Here is a 17,417-nt window from a genome sequence, read left to right as displayed (position 1 = left end):
TACGCCATCCACAAAATATCCATATAGAACCTTCTAGGGCAATTTGATTTGGCTTTAAGGAAAGCTATCTGGGAGGAGGTATTTGAAGGTTGTCATTATTGAGTGTCAAACACCTGTTCTTTCTACGTCACATATAAACTTGAGCTCATCTAGTGAACTTATCCTATTAGATTGAAAAAAAGTGTGAAAAATTATAAATCCTGCTTTTAGAAATGCTAGTGCATAAAGAAGATGACAAGGGCCAGACAAGCTGTGTACACTGGTGACCTGCTATAATATAATATATACAGGATCCCCACACACAGCCTTTCGTGGTATGGAAAATCAATGTGGAGAAATTTGCTCTTATTCCAATCCTTGCATGTTTCAGCACCGTAGCAGCACTCTAAATTGATCTTCCAGATGTTGCTGGTGCACATTGCACATTACAGGTGCTTCAGATCAACTCTGGTGCACAGTAAATAGCTAGCATATATGAGGAAGCTATATTGGAGCAAAATTGAGATCGTTCATGTGGTTTTTGTCCTTTGTGAGACAAGGCTGTTGCCAGAAAGTAATACTGTCAATTGGTATAGGCAGAATTACTCAGAATTAGATCTGTTCTAGGGAGTGCCTAAAAATCACTACTTGTAGAGGCACTTAATCCCCCCACCCCTTTAAAAACAGGAAATGGAGCCCTGAAGGCTTTTGAACTAGAGAGAGTGGGGAGGGGGTATACAGCCCTCTGCCTGACCCAGACTTGGGGGGTCTATGTGTGCCTGCTTTTTATTTTTAATTTTTTTTTAAAAAGAAAATCTCTCTTTTTTCTGTTATTTTGGCAGACTTTTTGGAATGTCTGGGAGCTAAGGGCTTTGCTTCATGGAGCAGAATTCTGAAGCAAGAAAAAGAGAAAGTTATAGACTAAACCACAGAAATGTAAACATGTCTGCAGCTAAAATAACTCCACTTTCATTGAAAACACTCCTCGCTCACAATCAGACTTCTGTGTGCTATGCTCAATAAAAGTGCGTTAATAGCAACCAATTAATACATTATGTAACTCTGCTTTTTTATTTATTTTTTATTTTTTAAGAGAGCCCAAGACACTTTTAGCCGCTCGTTTTTTAATTAAGAGAGTACTCGAGTTTCTTCTTTGCCTGCTCGCCCTCGCGTCTGCCTGGACTGTCAGCTGGGATTCGTAGCTGGGATTGAGAGCAGAAGGAGGGGGAGAAAAAAAAAGAAAAGAAGGAAGGTAGCTTTCAGGGCTTCAGCCCAGGAGCAGCAACACATGAATGGGGTTTGGTGACGAAAACGGTCCCGAGAAGGGAAATGCGATGGCAACGATCGTGGGAGAAGAGGCATCACGGTAAGATCGCAGCCTGCAGGGCTGTTCTTCCCCTAGTACTGGAGCTGATCTGGGAGTGGTGGTGGTTAAAATCGGACCGATCCCAGACGTTCTCCCAGGGCACGATTGGCGCACTTGGTTGTTTACAACTCGAGCTTTCTCGGCGCGCTGCGTTTCCCTAGCCTGCCTTGAACCCACGCTGAGCTCTTTTCTGAACCTCAGGTCGTCGCTGCGGAGGCGTTTTCGGTCTAGGATCCGGCCGGGTGGTGTTTGAAAGCCCTCCTCCAGCTGGATCTTCCTGAGCACGTTTACTCAGAAGTAAACCCCAAGAGCTCTCGCTCCCTCTTGAAGGGAGCATCGCTCTGCACCAGACGGTGTCCGGGCATCTTTAGCCTAGAATATTTAAAACCTATACAGCTCCTGCCCAGAGCTCTGTAGCAAAAATAAAAAGAAACCTAGGTCCGTGGCTAGGCAGGGAGAAAGTTCTTCGAACTCTTGAAAAGTTGGAGCTTTCCCCGCTCGCCTCTCCATCTTCCAGTCACTTCGGTCCGTCCTTCCCACCGAAGGAGCTTCAAAATCGATAACCTTGGGTGGTTGACTATGGAGCGCTCTCTGAGAGGGTGCGGGCTTTGTTTCTGAAGCGTTCTTCCCGGCATGGACGGCCTAAGGCGAGCTGGGCCACTGGGCACCTTCTCCCCGCGGCGCCCTGCGCCGAGCGCGCTCTTCCCTCAGCCGCCTCCGCTCCCACGTGCGAGCCAAGGACCCCCTTCCCCTCTCACCACACCACAGGAATGGTGGTGGGGGGGGGACCGGGAGCCCCTCGCCGCTGGCGGGCGCGCAGCAAGCCGCCTCCCACCGGAGCCCATGGCCCGAGTCCCGGGGATGTGGAGGGAGCCGCCGGCTCGCGCAGCCTACGCTAAGTCAACACAGGCGCCGCCGCCTCGCGCGTGTGGCGCGCTCGCTTCTGCCGCTTGAGGCCTGACGGGCCGCCCTTGCTGAGGGCATCAGTCGGACCGCGGGGTGGGGTGGGGGTGGGGGGGTAGGACGCTCGCCGTGCCATGATTGGAGGCTGCCGGCTGCTCTCGAAGGCCGGAGCCGCCACACGGGGCTGAGCCCTGACGCGAGTCGGGCGGAGTGGTGGTGGGGGGGAAGACGTCGTGTGAGGGGGGGGGGGACACGGGACTTCCCCAACTCCTCCGTCAGCCTTTCTTTCCCGCCAGTCCCGGTGCCGGACGCTGTTGCTGCGGGCGGGCGCGCTCCCTCCGCTTCAGGGCGGGAGGTAAGTGCTTTCCCGCGTGGGGAGCGAGCGAGGGGCCGTAGGTAGGTGACGGGAGAGAGGGAGGGAGGGAGGGAGGGAGCGGGCGCCTGCGCGAGGCTCTCTGTCTGGGCGGCAAAGCGAAGTGTGAGGGCGGGGGGGGGGCGTTGGGTGAGGGTGGCTGCGCTCGGCGGGCAACTTCTGGGCGCGCTTCCTCGGCTCCGCAATGGGGGGGGGGGGAAGGAAGAAGCTCGGCGGGCACCTCGGACGCCCGGCAGCCCCGGTCCAGTCTCGCAGCGCCCAGGTGGCTGGAGCGCTTCGACGGCGGCCCGGCGACTGTCTTGGAGGCGCGGAGAAGGGAGCCTGGGATAGCTCAGTCGGTAGAGCGTGAGACTCTGAGTCTCGGGGTCGCGGGTTCGAGCCCCACGTTGAGCAAAAAGGATTCCTGAGTTGCAGGCAGATGACCCTCGTGGTCCCTTCCAAGGACTCCACGATTTTTGTCTGGCTGGGTTCCTGCTTGGACCTTCCCCAATGAGTCGGAGGGTTTGTCTTTATTTGAGGAGGGGGAAAGGGAGAGGAGCTCTGCACATGCTCAGAGGTACCACGGGTTCGTCTTATTTCTTCACAGACTGTGTTAGCACTGAAGAGAACCAGGGCAGTTTTGTGGCTTCTTAAAGTCCCAGCACGGTTCTGAATGGGGTGGTGTCCTGCAATCAGATGCATCTGAAAGGAGGGCTTGGAGCTCAGCCCCAATGCAGTGCAGGGACCGGCTTTGGGCCTCCAGAGATTTTCCGGGATACTGAATTCCGAATATAGCAAGGCATCTTCCAGGATGCATTTGTGTGTGTGTAGCTCTTGCCCTAGATGCAGGACCCGAAGGGAAGAGGCAGGTTCTGGGGCAAGAGAAGGAAAGAACAGGACAGGGGAAGCATTGTGATCTGGCAGAAGGTGCTGGTGGTCCCACAGCTCAAGAAGTGTAGAAGGGAGACAATACTTTTTGCGTGTGCTACTGTGCTGAATCCTAAAAGCACTTGCTAGCTGCCTCCGAGTACCATACTTGGATGGCTTGTGCTCTTCTTCTGGAGGACAAGATTAAGCATGACCACACTTTTTTCAACCATACCTCCTCCTCTGCCCTTTCTCTCTTGGTAGTGCCACTTGCTGAAGTACTTCTTAAAAATTACCTGCAGAAGTCATACTTTTCTTTTAAAAATTCATCTGAATGTAGTTAAGCCAAAAGGCACTGTACACATGTTTGGGCAACATCCAAGGCAGCTGTGAAAAACACACAGTTTATACATTCATTTTGCCACATGTGGAGTGCTAAAGAACATCCTGCACTTTTGAAGTTACTACCTGGTTTTTCTTATTAGTTCCCTCTGTGCCCCAACCTCACCCCCTTTTCCCTCAGCCATAATTTTTTTTCTTGACTTGGCTCTACCTTCTTTTAAACCAATTCTTAAAAGTTTATTTGATGCTTAAGTGGAGAATGCTGTATGATTTTGTGGATGCGTACATTTACTTGCCTTAGTTCTTAAAACAGTATTTTAATTTTTTTCAGTTCTTCATTTTGCCATTTTCAGAATGGCTGCTGCATTTGAAACTATTCAGTCAGGATCTTTTGTCACTTAGGTCTGAATGAGTAAAATTAATCAGTTACATTTAAATTCATTCATTTCAGTTATTTCATTTCAGACCCACCACCATTCTTATTCCCTTTCTGCATCTCTCATAATGTACATAAACGCATACATGCACACACACTTTGTAGGTAACTACAAGACATCATTCAATTAACTGATACAATGGTTCCTTTTTAAATCTGCACAACTCCCTGTCCAAGGTAAAAAGACTCTTAGTTTTGTTCTCCAGCATTTAAGTGTTTGAAGTAATATAATGAATAAGGGTCAGATCTGAGTTTGGTAAAAGGCTCACATTTGGTTTCACAAATGGCACACTCAGATACAGGAAATTAATTTCTGTGATCAGGTGATTGTCAAGTAAATATAAATCATTTTATCAGATGCTCTCAGTATGTGGTAAAATAAGCAAAGGCTTCTCTCTATTCATGATTGTATTCACTAGAAACCCCAAGTACTGTAATTGCTGCGTTTAAAATGAAAAAAACCACACCAAAAAATCCAAAAACAATTCTGGTTTAAATAGCATTCTGTGGAGTTAACAAAACCTTCAGTGTCGGAATAGTAGTTTGTGTGCTGCATTGTTTTCATGTAGTTTGGAGCCCCCACCAGGGAAAGTGGCACAGTTAGGTCTATAGACTGCACATGGAGAACTGTCACATTCCTGAGTTTTAACCCTATAAGCACACATCTATGGTTTGTTTGAAGCAACAGACAAAGAGCGCTTTGAGTTCAGATAAAGAACCAACCCTAAACTCCATTAAGATGGTTTGTGAATATACTGTTATTAACTTAGGTGCATTTATGTTTTGCTTTAGAAATAAAATCCATCTTATCATTGGCACGACATGATACAAAGATTTTTTTTTTGGACATCTTTGTGCATTTAAAGGAGGACAGTTTAAAAGAAATGAATATAGCTGTTACTAACTAGCTAATACTTTAAAACATGACAATTCTTTTATTGTCGTAATGGGCAGCAAGGTAGCATTGTTTGGGTCAATTTATTTAAACTCAGTGTGGGAAAATATACTTATGAAGGATTCATTGAATGGGGGAAAAGTTCAAATAGTATTTCATAGATTACAACATTGTATAGCTCTTCTACTTTGTCAAATATGCTCCCCAAAGTCAAACAAATCCCATAGTACTGCAAGAACTGTATGAATGATCTGTCATGGTTAGTTTTATATGTAATTAGCTTTTAATCTGAGGATTTTGCTGTTTTGCAAGGTACTCAGTTTTGTTATTTTTTGCTGTCTTGCTTAATCACTTTGGACCTTAATATATTTCTTTATATATCTTTAGCAGGATTTCAGTTCTTTCCTGTGTTGAAACACTTTGAGCAGAGTTTGTATTTAATTTTTTTGATGGTTAAATATAACTGCATAGCAGTGACATGTTATAAAAGCAAAATACACATAGGCACATTAATATTGCCATTAATATTGTTGTTGGAAATATGTTACTTTATCTTAGCAGTGGGAAAAATTAATCAGTATGATTAATTAATAAACAAATGCACATTCAAACTTTGCTTCTTATTAGCTTGATTTTAATCAGAGTAATCTCCTACGATCGTGCTTATGACATTGTTCTATGAAATCTGTGCATATCCTTTACCAATCAATTGAAACTGTTGCCACAGTTAAAGTGTTGTTGTTTTCTACTGTAGTACTGTATTTTAACTGATAAAAAGTAATACTCACAGCAGAGTCCTATATATGTCCTATTGTACATGTCTACCCAGAAGTAAGTATAGGATTGCAGTCTTACAACCCAAACCTAAGCATGTCTGTTTAGAAGTAAGTCCTACTAAAATCAATGGGACTTACTCTTGGGTAAACTGGTTTCGGATTGCAGCCTAAATTTGTTGACAATCTGAATGCATCCCGAAAAAGAAATGCAATATGTTTACATCATTAATAGAGTTGACTGAGAGTATTCTCTTTCTGTGGAAGCGTTTATATATAAATAACGTATTGGTAGCACCTCATTTTTAAAGTAATCTACATTTGTAGCCTAACTGGTTTGAATTAGAAGTCTGGAAAATATATAGTAGATGAGGCAGTCGACAAAAGCTATAATTAATTTTTAAAATTTAAAATAGGGTTTTGCACTTGAGCAGTCAATAAATTTTATGACTTGGTCAAATCTGGTGAAATAATGGTCATGTATTTGTGTTATTAGAGTTACAAAGAAAATAATCAACAGGTTTTCTACATGCATAGATTACAGAAAGCAAATTAGATAGCTACCACTGTTACATTAATTTGAAAAAGTTGAAATTAATTATTTATTATAAATTTATTCTGCTCTTCCTGCAACTCCCTCAGGGTGGCATACATCATCCACCCCACAATGATCCTGTGAGGGTTATTAGACTGAGAGTTTGTGACTTGTCCAATTTCACCTAATGAGTTTTGTGGCTAATTAAGGTTTATAACTTGGTCTTTCTAGTCTTGGTCTGAAATTTTGTTCATTAGACAGTGATGTTTGCCAATGGTGACTTTTTGTGTTCCTTTCTGGAGATGCCTTTCAGGTAGCCCAGGGATAGGGGGAACTTGTGCCTCCCTCCATATGTTGTTAGATTCCAACTTCTGGGGCCAATGTTCAGGGATGATGATGGGTGCTGTAGACCACCAACAACTGCAAATCCACAGCTCTCCCATCCCTTATTTAGGCAATGGAAGAAACGTTTCTGTGCTTCTAACTTTGCACCTTGTTGTAGCAGGGCTTGGGTATAAGCTGCCTTCATCCCTGCCTTTACTAAAGGATAACACCATCATGGAAGTTAGTTTCCACCTATGGTGTAGATTCTACACAGTAGCATTCTTGCAAGTTCTACAGTATTTGATGGTTGTCCAGTATTTTCAATTGACCAGTCAACGGCTATGATGCTAACCCTACTTTTAAAAACTATACTCCCAAAATGCAAAAGAAAACTAGAGTTTTGCTGAGTGCACGCCCACCCCCCACCCTGATTTTGTTGTCCTGGTCATGGAATGCAAAGGGAGGGGGAAGAGATTTCAGAAGTTTTTAAGGGGGACAAAATGAGGGTCTTGCAGGCAATGGCAGCAATAGCTCTTCTTAGTGGTAGCTGCTGGCTGCCAGCTTCGATCTTGGAAAATAATAGTAGCTACCATCCAGCAGCAACTGGGGAAAGTTATTCATGCTGCCACAAATCTGACAGCAGCAGCAGAAGCACATTTGTTGCTGAAAGTTTTCATCAAATAAATTTTGCTTCATCAGTATGAAGGAAAAAAAGGGTATTTTAGTCGGCGCTGTTGATCTCTTTTTTGTTATTTGCATGTCAAAATTAATGGTTACTGATCATCTTTCAGAAATGCTTTCATATAAGCATATATGCACAATTCCCTAATAATGAAGAATAAATGCAGATTCAGATGAACCTTGCTCCATCATATTGTGATCCTCAAACTATAGAGTAGCACTTCCAACCCTCTTGAATCTAAGTAGCAGTTAGTCTAAGTTAACGGACAGAAACCTTGACCATGCAGCAGTCTGGACATTCATGTGGCTTTCTTTTTTGGAAATTACATATATGGCATTATCTTCAATATTGGACACAATAGGCCAAATCCAGCTTCCTCCTAATCCTTTAGTATATGCCTCATTGACTTCAATGGTTTAGTTCTACAGTGTAGAATTTTTACCATGCAGTTTATGGAATTCTGCACATCTGCTTAATTCAAAGAGATTTTCGCGTTCATAAAATAAACACTGGCAGGATATTCCTACCATGTAGTATAAAGAGATTTGTCCCTAACTTGGGAGTTCATTCAGTGATGCTTTAATTCTATGATAATTTATTCTGTGGTTTACCTTTATATCAAGGAAATTATACTGGGTGCAGAGCCACTCTGGTGACCCTATCTTACTGTAGCTCCAATTCTAGACACCTAAGAAAGGCAGAGCATTCAGTGATGCACATCAAAAACTCCCTAGAAGTTCTCTTTGTATGCTGCCCATGAACTCATATTTCATTTGGCATTCTGTGAAAAGGCAGAATAGAACAAAATTTAATATGTTACTGGTAGCATAGTAAGACTATTGTAGGTATAGTGTTGGCAGCCTAAAATTACTTGGCTAAATATACATGCAAGTTAAAAAGTAGGGAATTGGGTGGGGGTGGGGAAATGAAAGGGTATATATCTAAATAGGGTGTTCTGGATGTATTTGTTGTAAGCTGCATTTTAACTTCTTCTATTTATACTTTTATGTACGTGTATAATCTGGAAAGTTTGATTGAATACAAGAAATACTAATTTAACAATGAAAGCCAGGGGGTATTTTCATCTCTGGACTCAAGTTTGCTCTGAGAGCCAATTGTCACAAATGTGTACTTATAATGAAAAATAAAATAAAATATCCCCTTGGGTCTGGCATTTTTCACATTGACTGGAGAACTAAAAGGATACTTGATCTAGAATAAACATGAGCGACTTTGCCAAAGGTTTGGGCCCCATACCATATCTGAATGAAGGCAACCCCCCCCCCAATTAATTTCAGTGGAATTTCCTCTGTTTGGGATTGTGCCCTAAAGGGTCCCCCCTCCCCCCCAAAAAAGCCTTATATTATTACCACATTTTCTGTGTCAGTGTTTTTCTTCTTCTTTTTTTTAGTGGAGATTTGTTACTGGAAATAGGTTGCATTTGAATTCTGCTTGTATCAGATAGATCTCTTTCTCAGCATAACTTGATTCCAAGAAGAAGAAAATCCCTCAAGCTTAAGGCCCCGATCCAGAGCACCAGGCGGCGAGCTCTGCATTCACAACAGGGCTTTTGAGTTTGTTCTTTCTGACAGCACACCCTCCTCCCCCAGTGGCACCTGAAAACTCAGGGAAGTTCAGAAGTGTCCTTTGTCACAGGCCAAGGAACTGTTGTGGGGGGTTGTGGGGGTGGGGTGGGGTGGACTGAGGGGTGGTGACAAACTCCAACACACTCTTTTAAAAGGGCTTCCAGGGTAGCAGCCTTGCTAGTTCTGTTGCACAAAACTGAACTCTTTACTTTATATGATGCATATAAGTGGGTTCCTTCAGATTTATGAGATACTCTTTGTGTAAGGAAATTATTCCACCTGTACATTCCTTGTGTACTTACAGTTTTAGCACTACAACTAAAGACTGCAAGTGAGTGAGCCCCATTGAACACAGCAGGACCTTCTTCTGAGCAAGTATACATAGAACTGCATTGCTAAGCAAACTGTTGAAAGACAAACCATGGAACACTGACGCAGGTGATAAACCCCTGGACATTTCAACAACATTTTGAATGCCTGCACATTAGACCTGGCTTCTTCAGGTCAGGCTTATGATTAATCAAGCACTTGTAGGCTGGATCAGCCACATATCTTTCAGTCTGCCCCAACACTTTTAGATGCTCTGCTCCACGTACCAACTATTATTATTTAAATAAGTAATTATATTTGTAGACCTGCCCTTATAGTGATCCCAGAGCAGTTTCCAGAATATTATAAAATAAACAACAGTTACATTTAAAACTATTTAAAAGAGTTGCCAGAATTTTCTTTCAAAAATACTAGCTAGAACTGGGGACAGAACAAAGACAAAATCTTGTAGGGCAGAGCCTGAACATGGGTGTGATAGCAGAAAATCTTGGTCAAACTAGATCAGATGTTTAGACCCTTCAGAAAAATGACAAGGATTTATTATTATTATTATTAGTTTTGGAGAGATGGGAAACACATCTACTGAATATTTATTAGTTTCTTTTAAGTGTTCCTGAAAATAGATAGCTGCAACCCATGGCTTGCTTGAATAGAATAATCTTTGGAAGGTCTGCAATGCTTGAAGGACAGCAATGGACAATTGGAGTGAAGCTGTGGTGCTACTGTCAAGAATTTCCTGTCCTGATCTTTATGAAATAGCAACTTATAAGTCACTTTTGTTGAATTTGTAATAGATACAAATTGTTGGTTTAAAGGTTTATGAGTGGAACAGTTCTCTATAGGTACCAATGTTATTCAGGATTGTAGGGTGCTGCATATGTACTGGTCAGGTCTTGTGACCTAAAGGGCTGTATCAAATGCTGGAATTTCCAAGCACCCAATCCTGTTCTATTCCATCCAGTCCCCCTATGCCCTCAAAATCAGTCCCCCTATGCCCTTAAAATTCTTGAGAGTTGAGCAGAGTGAGTGAGTGAGTGTATGTTGTTGTTGTTATTATTATTTATTGAATTTATATATCTCCCTATACCTTGAGGTCTCAGGGTGGTTCACAGAATAAAATGTGTGTCTGTTGGGAAGGGAGGGGAGGGGAAAGAGAAAATGGAAGATCCATTGCATTAGCAAAAACCACTGGTGCAGCATTGGGTATAAACCAATGTGTTTCATTACAATGTACAGAGCAGTTTCAAAATCCGAAGCAACTGAACTTAAAATAATGACATGCTTTCTTAAAAGGGCTTATTTCTTATTTGTGGCTGTGTGTGCATTGGCTTAATTGGCTTAAAACATAGCTACATCATTCCTTTTCTCAAATCAGATTGATGCTGTTTTGGGGGGAAATGCATCAAAATACAGTATTTCCCAAGAAACGACAGGGTAGAAATAGGACAGGTATGGATTGTGGCAAAAGTTGTGGGTACACTGTTTTCCACACGAGTGGTGGGACTGCACTGTGCACAACCCCAGACTGTGGTCAGAGCTGTGCCTCTATTTTTCAGGGTTTCATGTGGTTGGTTCAAAAAACTTAATTCTTGAGTTCAAAATCAGATAAAGGAGAACCACTACAATGTTGTTGTTTTTAATGAAGGCAATAGCTCTTTTATGCACATTCATCCTGTCTTTCTTCGGCAAGGGACAAAGTAGCAGAAGTAGCTTCCAAGTTTGGGATTCTCTTGCTAGATTGAAACTGCAGGCTGGATTTGGATGTGCACCTGGATAGTCGCATAGCGATGTGCATTTGAATGCAAGGTGTCCTGTGTAACGGGTCCTCGTTTCATAAAATGATAGCATTGCACAGCTGAAAGTGATCCCAAGGGTTATCTAGTTCAACTGCCTGCGCTACAGGAATCCTGCCCACAATGTTGTATCTTCAGTATAGGTCTTCAGTATGAGATTCTGTGGAGCATTTTCCTCACGTAAGGAAATAAATACAGCGATGTTGTCCATGACCATGATGTGGTCATTTAGTCTTGTGCACCAGCTGAGTATCCCCTCAGCAGAGCCCATGTTCCTTTCTTAATCAGCATTGGCAAATAAAATGGAAATTGCAGTGACTTGACTATATATAGAGAATATACACTAGCAGATATTGCTTAGTAATACTAGTTTTTATTTTGAAGTATTTAGAGACTTATCATTTTATCTAATGCAGCAAATGCATTTAATTTTTCAGCAGAGGCAGTATGCATAGTACATTGCTACCATTCAGACCTTTGTGAAATATATCTTGTGGAATGCCACAGTGGGTTAAGTGATGGGCCAGTACTATGACTGATAAATAACTGTGCATCATTCACCTGCCATTTTGTATGTTTCAAACACCACTGAGCCAGTTGCTTATGTGGCCAATATAGTTTTACTATGCTACCACTGGGAAAATGAAGAACAATAGTAGGCAAAAATTATGGAAAAAAACAGCCCTATTTTAGTAAAAAAAAGAGAGAGAAATAGGCACACATGCAGGAAGCACAGCCAACATGCCATAAGTTCAACTTGGATGATCTATTCTAAGTAGTTTATTACAACACAAGTTTTTGAAGGCAAAAGCCCACTTCATGAAAATTATGAGGTTGACGAAAGTGTGTGTGTCTGTGTATGGTGGTATTCAGCTAAGTTTTACTCAGAGTAGACCTTTTAAAATTAATGGATCTAGCATAGTCATGTTCATTCATTTCAGTTTGTCTGCTTTGAATAAAGCTTAGTTGCATACCACTGTATGTAAAATTCTGCTATTTTGCAGAGAATTTGTAATAGCAGATGACTTTGTGGCCTTATTCAGGTCCACTTGTTTTACTGCTGCTGATTATATTGTTTTATTTAGCTTTTACACATATTTTTAATATTGATGTTATGCTGCCTTGCAGATGTAACTATATCAAATAGAAACTAACTATTATATGTATGGATATAGGTACAGATAGCTTTAGGTACAGAGGAGGGGGGGGAGACCAAATTAATAAAGTGAGACCTAAAAGATAACAGAAATGCAAAGAATATATCCTGCTTTCTGAGGTGTGAGACATGGAGTAGGTGTCTCTCAGTGATTTCCCTGTAATAAATTTTTTGTCCAGCTCTCTCATAAAAGGGTGATTTATTTAGTTAGCTGCCTTGCAAATGCAAACTGGGAATCGAATGCCGAGTTGTGTGCTTCTTGGCTCATGCAACATCACCGGGAGTAAAGATTTTGCAACAGCAACTTAGCTAACAAGTCTCTTGGTGAGGCATTCGACTGAATGGAGTCCATCCAGCTCTAGCTCTCTCCTGTTTTGGTACTGCAGGGCTAAAAAGGAATGAAAAGTAATAAAGACCTATTTTGAGCACTAAAATAAGCAGACATGACTCAGAATACTTGCAGTGAATAGAGTGGTGAAGTAAAAAGGTGCCATTTTTACACAGTCATTTTTCTGACCATAATGGCCTTTTAAACTCTTACTAAAATAGCATATTTGCTCAGGCACTTTTCTTGGAAAACTGAGTAAAACGGAGGGGGGAAACTTTGCAGGATCTGAGCATTTTATTTTCAAAGTTTGACACAAGTTGTGCAAAAGAGACCAATTGGAGGGGGGGGAATCAATTTGAGTACTCTTGACAAAATTAATATTTCCTTTGTATCTATTTTGGGCAACCTGCAGTAGTAAGGCAACAGTAGTTTGATTTGGAATTGTTCACTGAATTGTTCAGTGAATTGTTCACTGAATTCCATTTGCATTCCATGCCCCATATGGAAAAGAGAGTATACAGTGGGCATGATATGAAACTGAAAATATGCAGTGACTTGGTCTAATTTTAGCGTTAATTGGGATGTGCAGAGACAGAATCCATATGCACAGACTTTGAGGAAATGGCATCCCATGATTTGATGTAACCAATCATGATGCTTGATTAAAGGAACCTTTGAGACATCAAGACCTCCCCCACCTTGAACGAGCAAACACCCCCTTCCATCACAGGTCCTCATTAACAGGTTCTCACTACACTGGCCTTGAAGAACTGATAAGGAGGCAGTTGCATTTGGTGTCAGTGCTTAGGAATTTCTAACAATTCTTTCTAACACAGACCAGAAAATTCCACTTTGGATGGATGTCTTCTCTACAGGTGGATAGTTCAATGAAAACATTGATCCAGGCTGCATTCAGTCAGCAATTTATCCTGTCTTCCTGATGTTTCCTGACCTATTAATTTTTTTGTATCTTACGTGATCTTTCACAGGACATAACAGCCACTTCTGGAAATCTAGTGGAAGTTTAGTACTCATTTCCATGTTGGTTGTTTCCAGAAAAAATCCACTAACTCAGAATTCATTAACTCAGAAAATTGTGGGAGTTTCGTGCTGTAATTTCCCTGCGGTTTTCATTATCATGCCATCACTGCTCACATGATGACATTTGGAGTGGTATCACAGCATGCAGTTCTCTCCCACTGCTTAAAATTTAATGTGACATGGGGTGGGCGGGACTTTTGTTATCCTCTGTCCTCTTGCTTTTATGACTTGGTTTGTTCACTGCCGGAGTGTTGGTCACTATTATGAGGTGGACGTCAAATTCTACACTTGGATTTAATCTTGTGCTGCATTTTCCAAATGCCAGCTTTCTGCCTGTGTCCTGATAGTACCTTAACCATTTTTCTAGCCATACCTGCTAAAGTGGTATACAACCATGCTGCAAAGATAGCTGCCTCTGCAGCAACAACAACAACAACAACAAGAACAACAATTTTATTTATACCCCGCCCATCCGACTGGGTTTCCCCAGCCACTCTGGGCGACTCCCAACATAATAAAACATTAAACGTTAAAAACTTCCCTAAACAGGGCTGCCTTCAGATGTCTTCTAAAAGTCAGATAGTTTTTATTTCCTAGACATCTCATGGGAGGGCATTCCACAGGGCGGGCGCCACTACTGAGAAGGCTCTCTGCCTGGTTCCCTGTAACCGCACATTTCACGGTGAGGGAACTGCCAGAAGGCCCTCGGAGCTGGACCTCAGTGTCCGGGCAGAATGATGGGGGTGGAGCCGTTCCTTCAGGTATACTGGGCCGAGGCCGTTTAGGGTTTTAAAGGTCAGCACCAACACTTTGAATTGTTGGAAACGTATTGGGAGCCAACGTAGCTCTTTCAGGACCAGGGTTATATGGTCTCAGCAGCCACTCCTAGTCACCAGTCTAGCTGCCACATTCTGGATTAGTTGTAGTTTCTGGGTCACCTTCAAAGGTAGCCTCACGTAGAGCGCATTGCAGTAGTCCAAGCGGGAGATAACTAGAGCATGCACCGCTCTGGTGAGACAGTCTGTGGGCAGATAGGGTCTCAGCCTGCATATCAGATGGTGCTGGTAGACAGCTGCCCTGGACACAGGACTGACCTGCGCCTCCATGGACAGCTGTGAGTCCAAAATGACTCCCAGGCTGTGCACCTGGTCCTTCAAATCCCAACCCCCTCCATGTAAGCATGAGTCAAGTTTATGAAGGGTGAACTCCCATACACCTGCTTTCTGTTACTTACAAGTGTGATTTTGGCTTAGCTTTTGCTGGATTTCCAGCCTAGAGTTATAAAGTAGATTATTTGTGTGTGTTGCAAGATGTTTCAATCCACTGGATATAACAATATAACATTTGCTGACTTTCCTAGTAGCAAGGGTGTTATGGTCTGTTCTGGAAGCACCTTCAACAATGTTGGTGTCTTTAAGAGTGAGAGCTGAGACTTGCAATTGGCATGCTTATGTGATATGTTTAGTGCTGCCACTTTAAATTCCAAATGCAAAAGTCTTAATGTTTGGGTGATCTCCCTACATAAAAACTTCATACACATATAAGACTAGCATGCCAGGGAAAAACATAACCCAGTACCCTCTTCCCTGTCATGCCTGTTTTGGATATGGAAGGAGCTTAATTAACCAACTAAATAATTGGAGGAGCATTCAAACACAGAGTGAAGCAACACAGTCCATCAGCAAATAAAGGAATACTTTCACAGAGTCTACCTAAAATGCTCAGTGTGATCTCTGGTGCATGGAAAGGATGAGGCAGTACTGCAGCACATTCTATGTATTCCACGTGGCTGCTGTCTCATTTAAATGCACTTCTGTGTGTGCCTGCTCATACATGTGCAGTGTTGGCAATGGTAGTGGCTGGCACAGAGGGCTGGTGCTGTACTGCTGCACTCCCAACAGCTATATAACTACCACTTACTGAAACGGTGTGTGGATGCGGCAGAATGGTGGTACAGTTGGGACTATACAGGCACACAGCCAGGGAATACTCCACTCATGCACCCACGCAGCCAGAACTTTGCCACTGCTCTCCTTACAATGCTGCTTGCCATAATGATGTGAGGGCAGGGTAGGGCTGTGGCAAGGTTGTAGCTATGTGGGTTCACTGGAGGGAGCATCAGATTGACTCTGCTGGTGTGCCCACACAGCTCTAACCATGCCACCAACCTTCCCTGCCTGTCCTGGTAAGCAGCAGCTGTTCTGCCCCACCACTCCTGGTAGCAAGCTATCTATGCCATAGACGGCTTGACACGCTAGATGCATATGGGCTAACACATACCGTTCTGCCAGTGCTAGGCACTGTATGTTTCATTATATTGTCCCCTAGTCTCTGCATTTAGAACTGTTTTAAATTTCCCTTTGTAGATCTGATAGGCCACAGAGCTTTCTAATATTATGAATCTGTTGGTTGTGCCTGTCTGCTACATCTAATTGTGTTTAGACCTCTTCTCTTCAGAATAAGAAAATAATAACCCCCTTGGCCTTGTACTCTGCCACTCCAAGTTGTAGCTTGAAGGGCTTGACTTTGCATTACCTTTTCACTTTGTCCACACCTTCTCTTTTATCTTAGTTAGATTCAGCCTTCTATTAATCCTTCTTCTACAGCTAATATTTTATCACCTGCATTGATGTGTCACTTGCTATTTGAGTTGTGCTGAAGTTATTGCTAAAGTTGAAGATTAGTTTACCTGAAAATGTGGCATGGGTGTGAGTTTAGCTTACTAGATGGACTTAAAACCCAAGAGACCAGAACACACATTGAAGGTGTCTTAAAACAAGACAGTGATCATCTGGAATGTTTATACCTGGCGGGCAGTAGGTTGCAGAAAACTGGATAAATGCTTTGACCGTGGCCAGAAAAAAAGAGATGGCAAGAGACTGACCTTCTGTGACCATTTCCAGATTTCTTGTTGTTTTATAAGCACACCTAGAAACTTTCTTTTTCCCATTCTTCTAGCAGCAGAATGGGAACAGAATCTGTAGAGCTACTCAGCAGGTTAAATGGATATCATGCTATGTATATAGCTATAGGCTTTGCTGGGCTTCAGAAAATATTGGATCAATCCCCTACAAATCACTGCCAATTTCATTAGGTTTTATTAAGTTTAATAAAGAGTCCATACACCCAAAGGGCATAGGGTTCATACATCTTGATGAATCCAACATGAAAATATAAAGTGGAAATGTAATAATTTCACCAAATATATTTGACTAAGTAGGGACAGAGGTATTTCAACAGTGTCTTGGATAGTTACTGTAGGACATTATATGCTATTTTCGTAGTATTTTTTTCTCAAGACCAGATGTGAACTGGAGTGTTTTCTTAGGCTATCTGTGCTTATAATACATACACAACCAGCATTATTGATGGTTTTATGCAGCTGTGTTAAATTGAATATGATATTTTCTATTTTTGTAAAAATAGAAACTTTCCCTCTTTTAAAATTGCTTTTCTGCCTTTTATTCAAAATGAAAATCAATCTAAGAAAAAACACATTGGGGTAAATGATGAGAGAAATAGAGCAATACAGGGTGAATTATTGCTCTCTGAACAGTACTCCAATGAAATGGAAACATAGATGCTTACAGATGGAGGCTTTTTCATGAAACACAGCATATGGTTCTACATCAAAAAATAAGAGTCCTAATAAAGACGTCCTTGCTTGTAGCAGTGTGCTGTACATCGACTATGTTGCACCAGGATCTCTCTGCCCAGCAGATGGTCAGC

The 17,417-nt window shown here is 42.3% G+C and overlaps 1 protein-coding gene across 4 annotated transcripts in view; it reads left to right on the top strand.

Moving 5' to 3' along the window:
* The first annotated feature begins 1,103 nt into the window (after positions 1-1,103).
* Positions 1,104-17,417, top strand: part of ERG (ETS transcription factor ERG) — a 111,813-nt gene continuing 95,499 nt past the window's right edge. For 3 of the 4 annotated variants that reach the window (XM_082220632.1, XM_082220630.1, XM_082220628.1), the window contains exon 1: positions 2,507-2,603. The gene's annotated coding sequence lies outside the window, so the exon portion shown is untranslated. Of the gene's footprint in view, positions 1,346-2,506; positions 2,604-17,417 lie in introns of those variants that run through there. The other variant, XM_082220629.1, reaches the window with a different exon arrangement.

This window comes from Podarcis vaucheri (assembly GCF_965113315.1).
Source record: "Podarcis vaucheri genome assembly, chromosome: 4".
NCBI lineage: Eukaryota > Metazoa > Chordata > Lepidosauria > Squamata > Lacertidae > Podarcis > Podarcis vaucheri.
The sequence above is the reverse complement of the archived record's forward strand: the minus strand, read 5'-3'. Positions and strand labels throughout refer to the sequence as shown.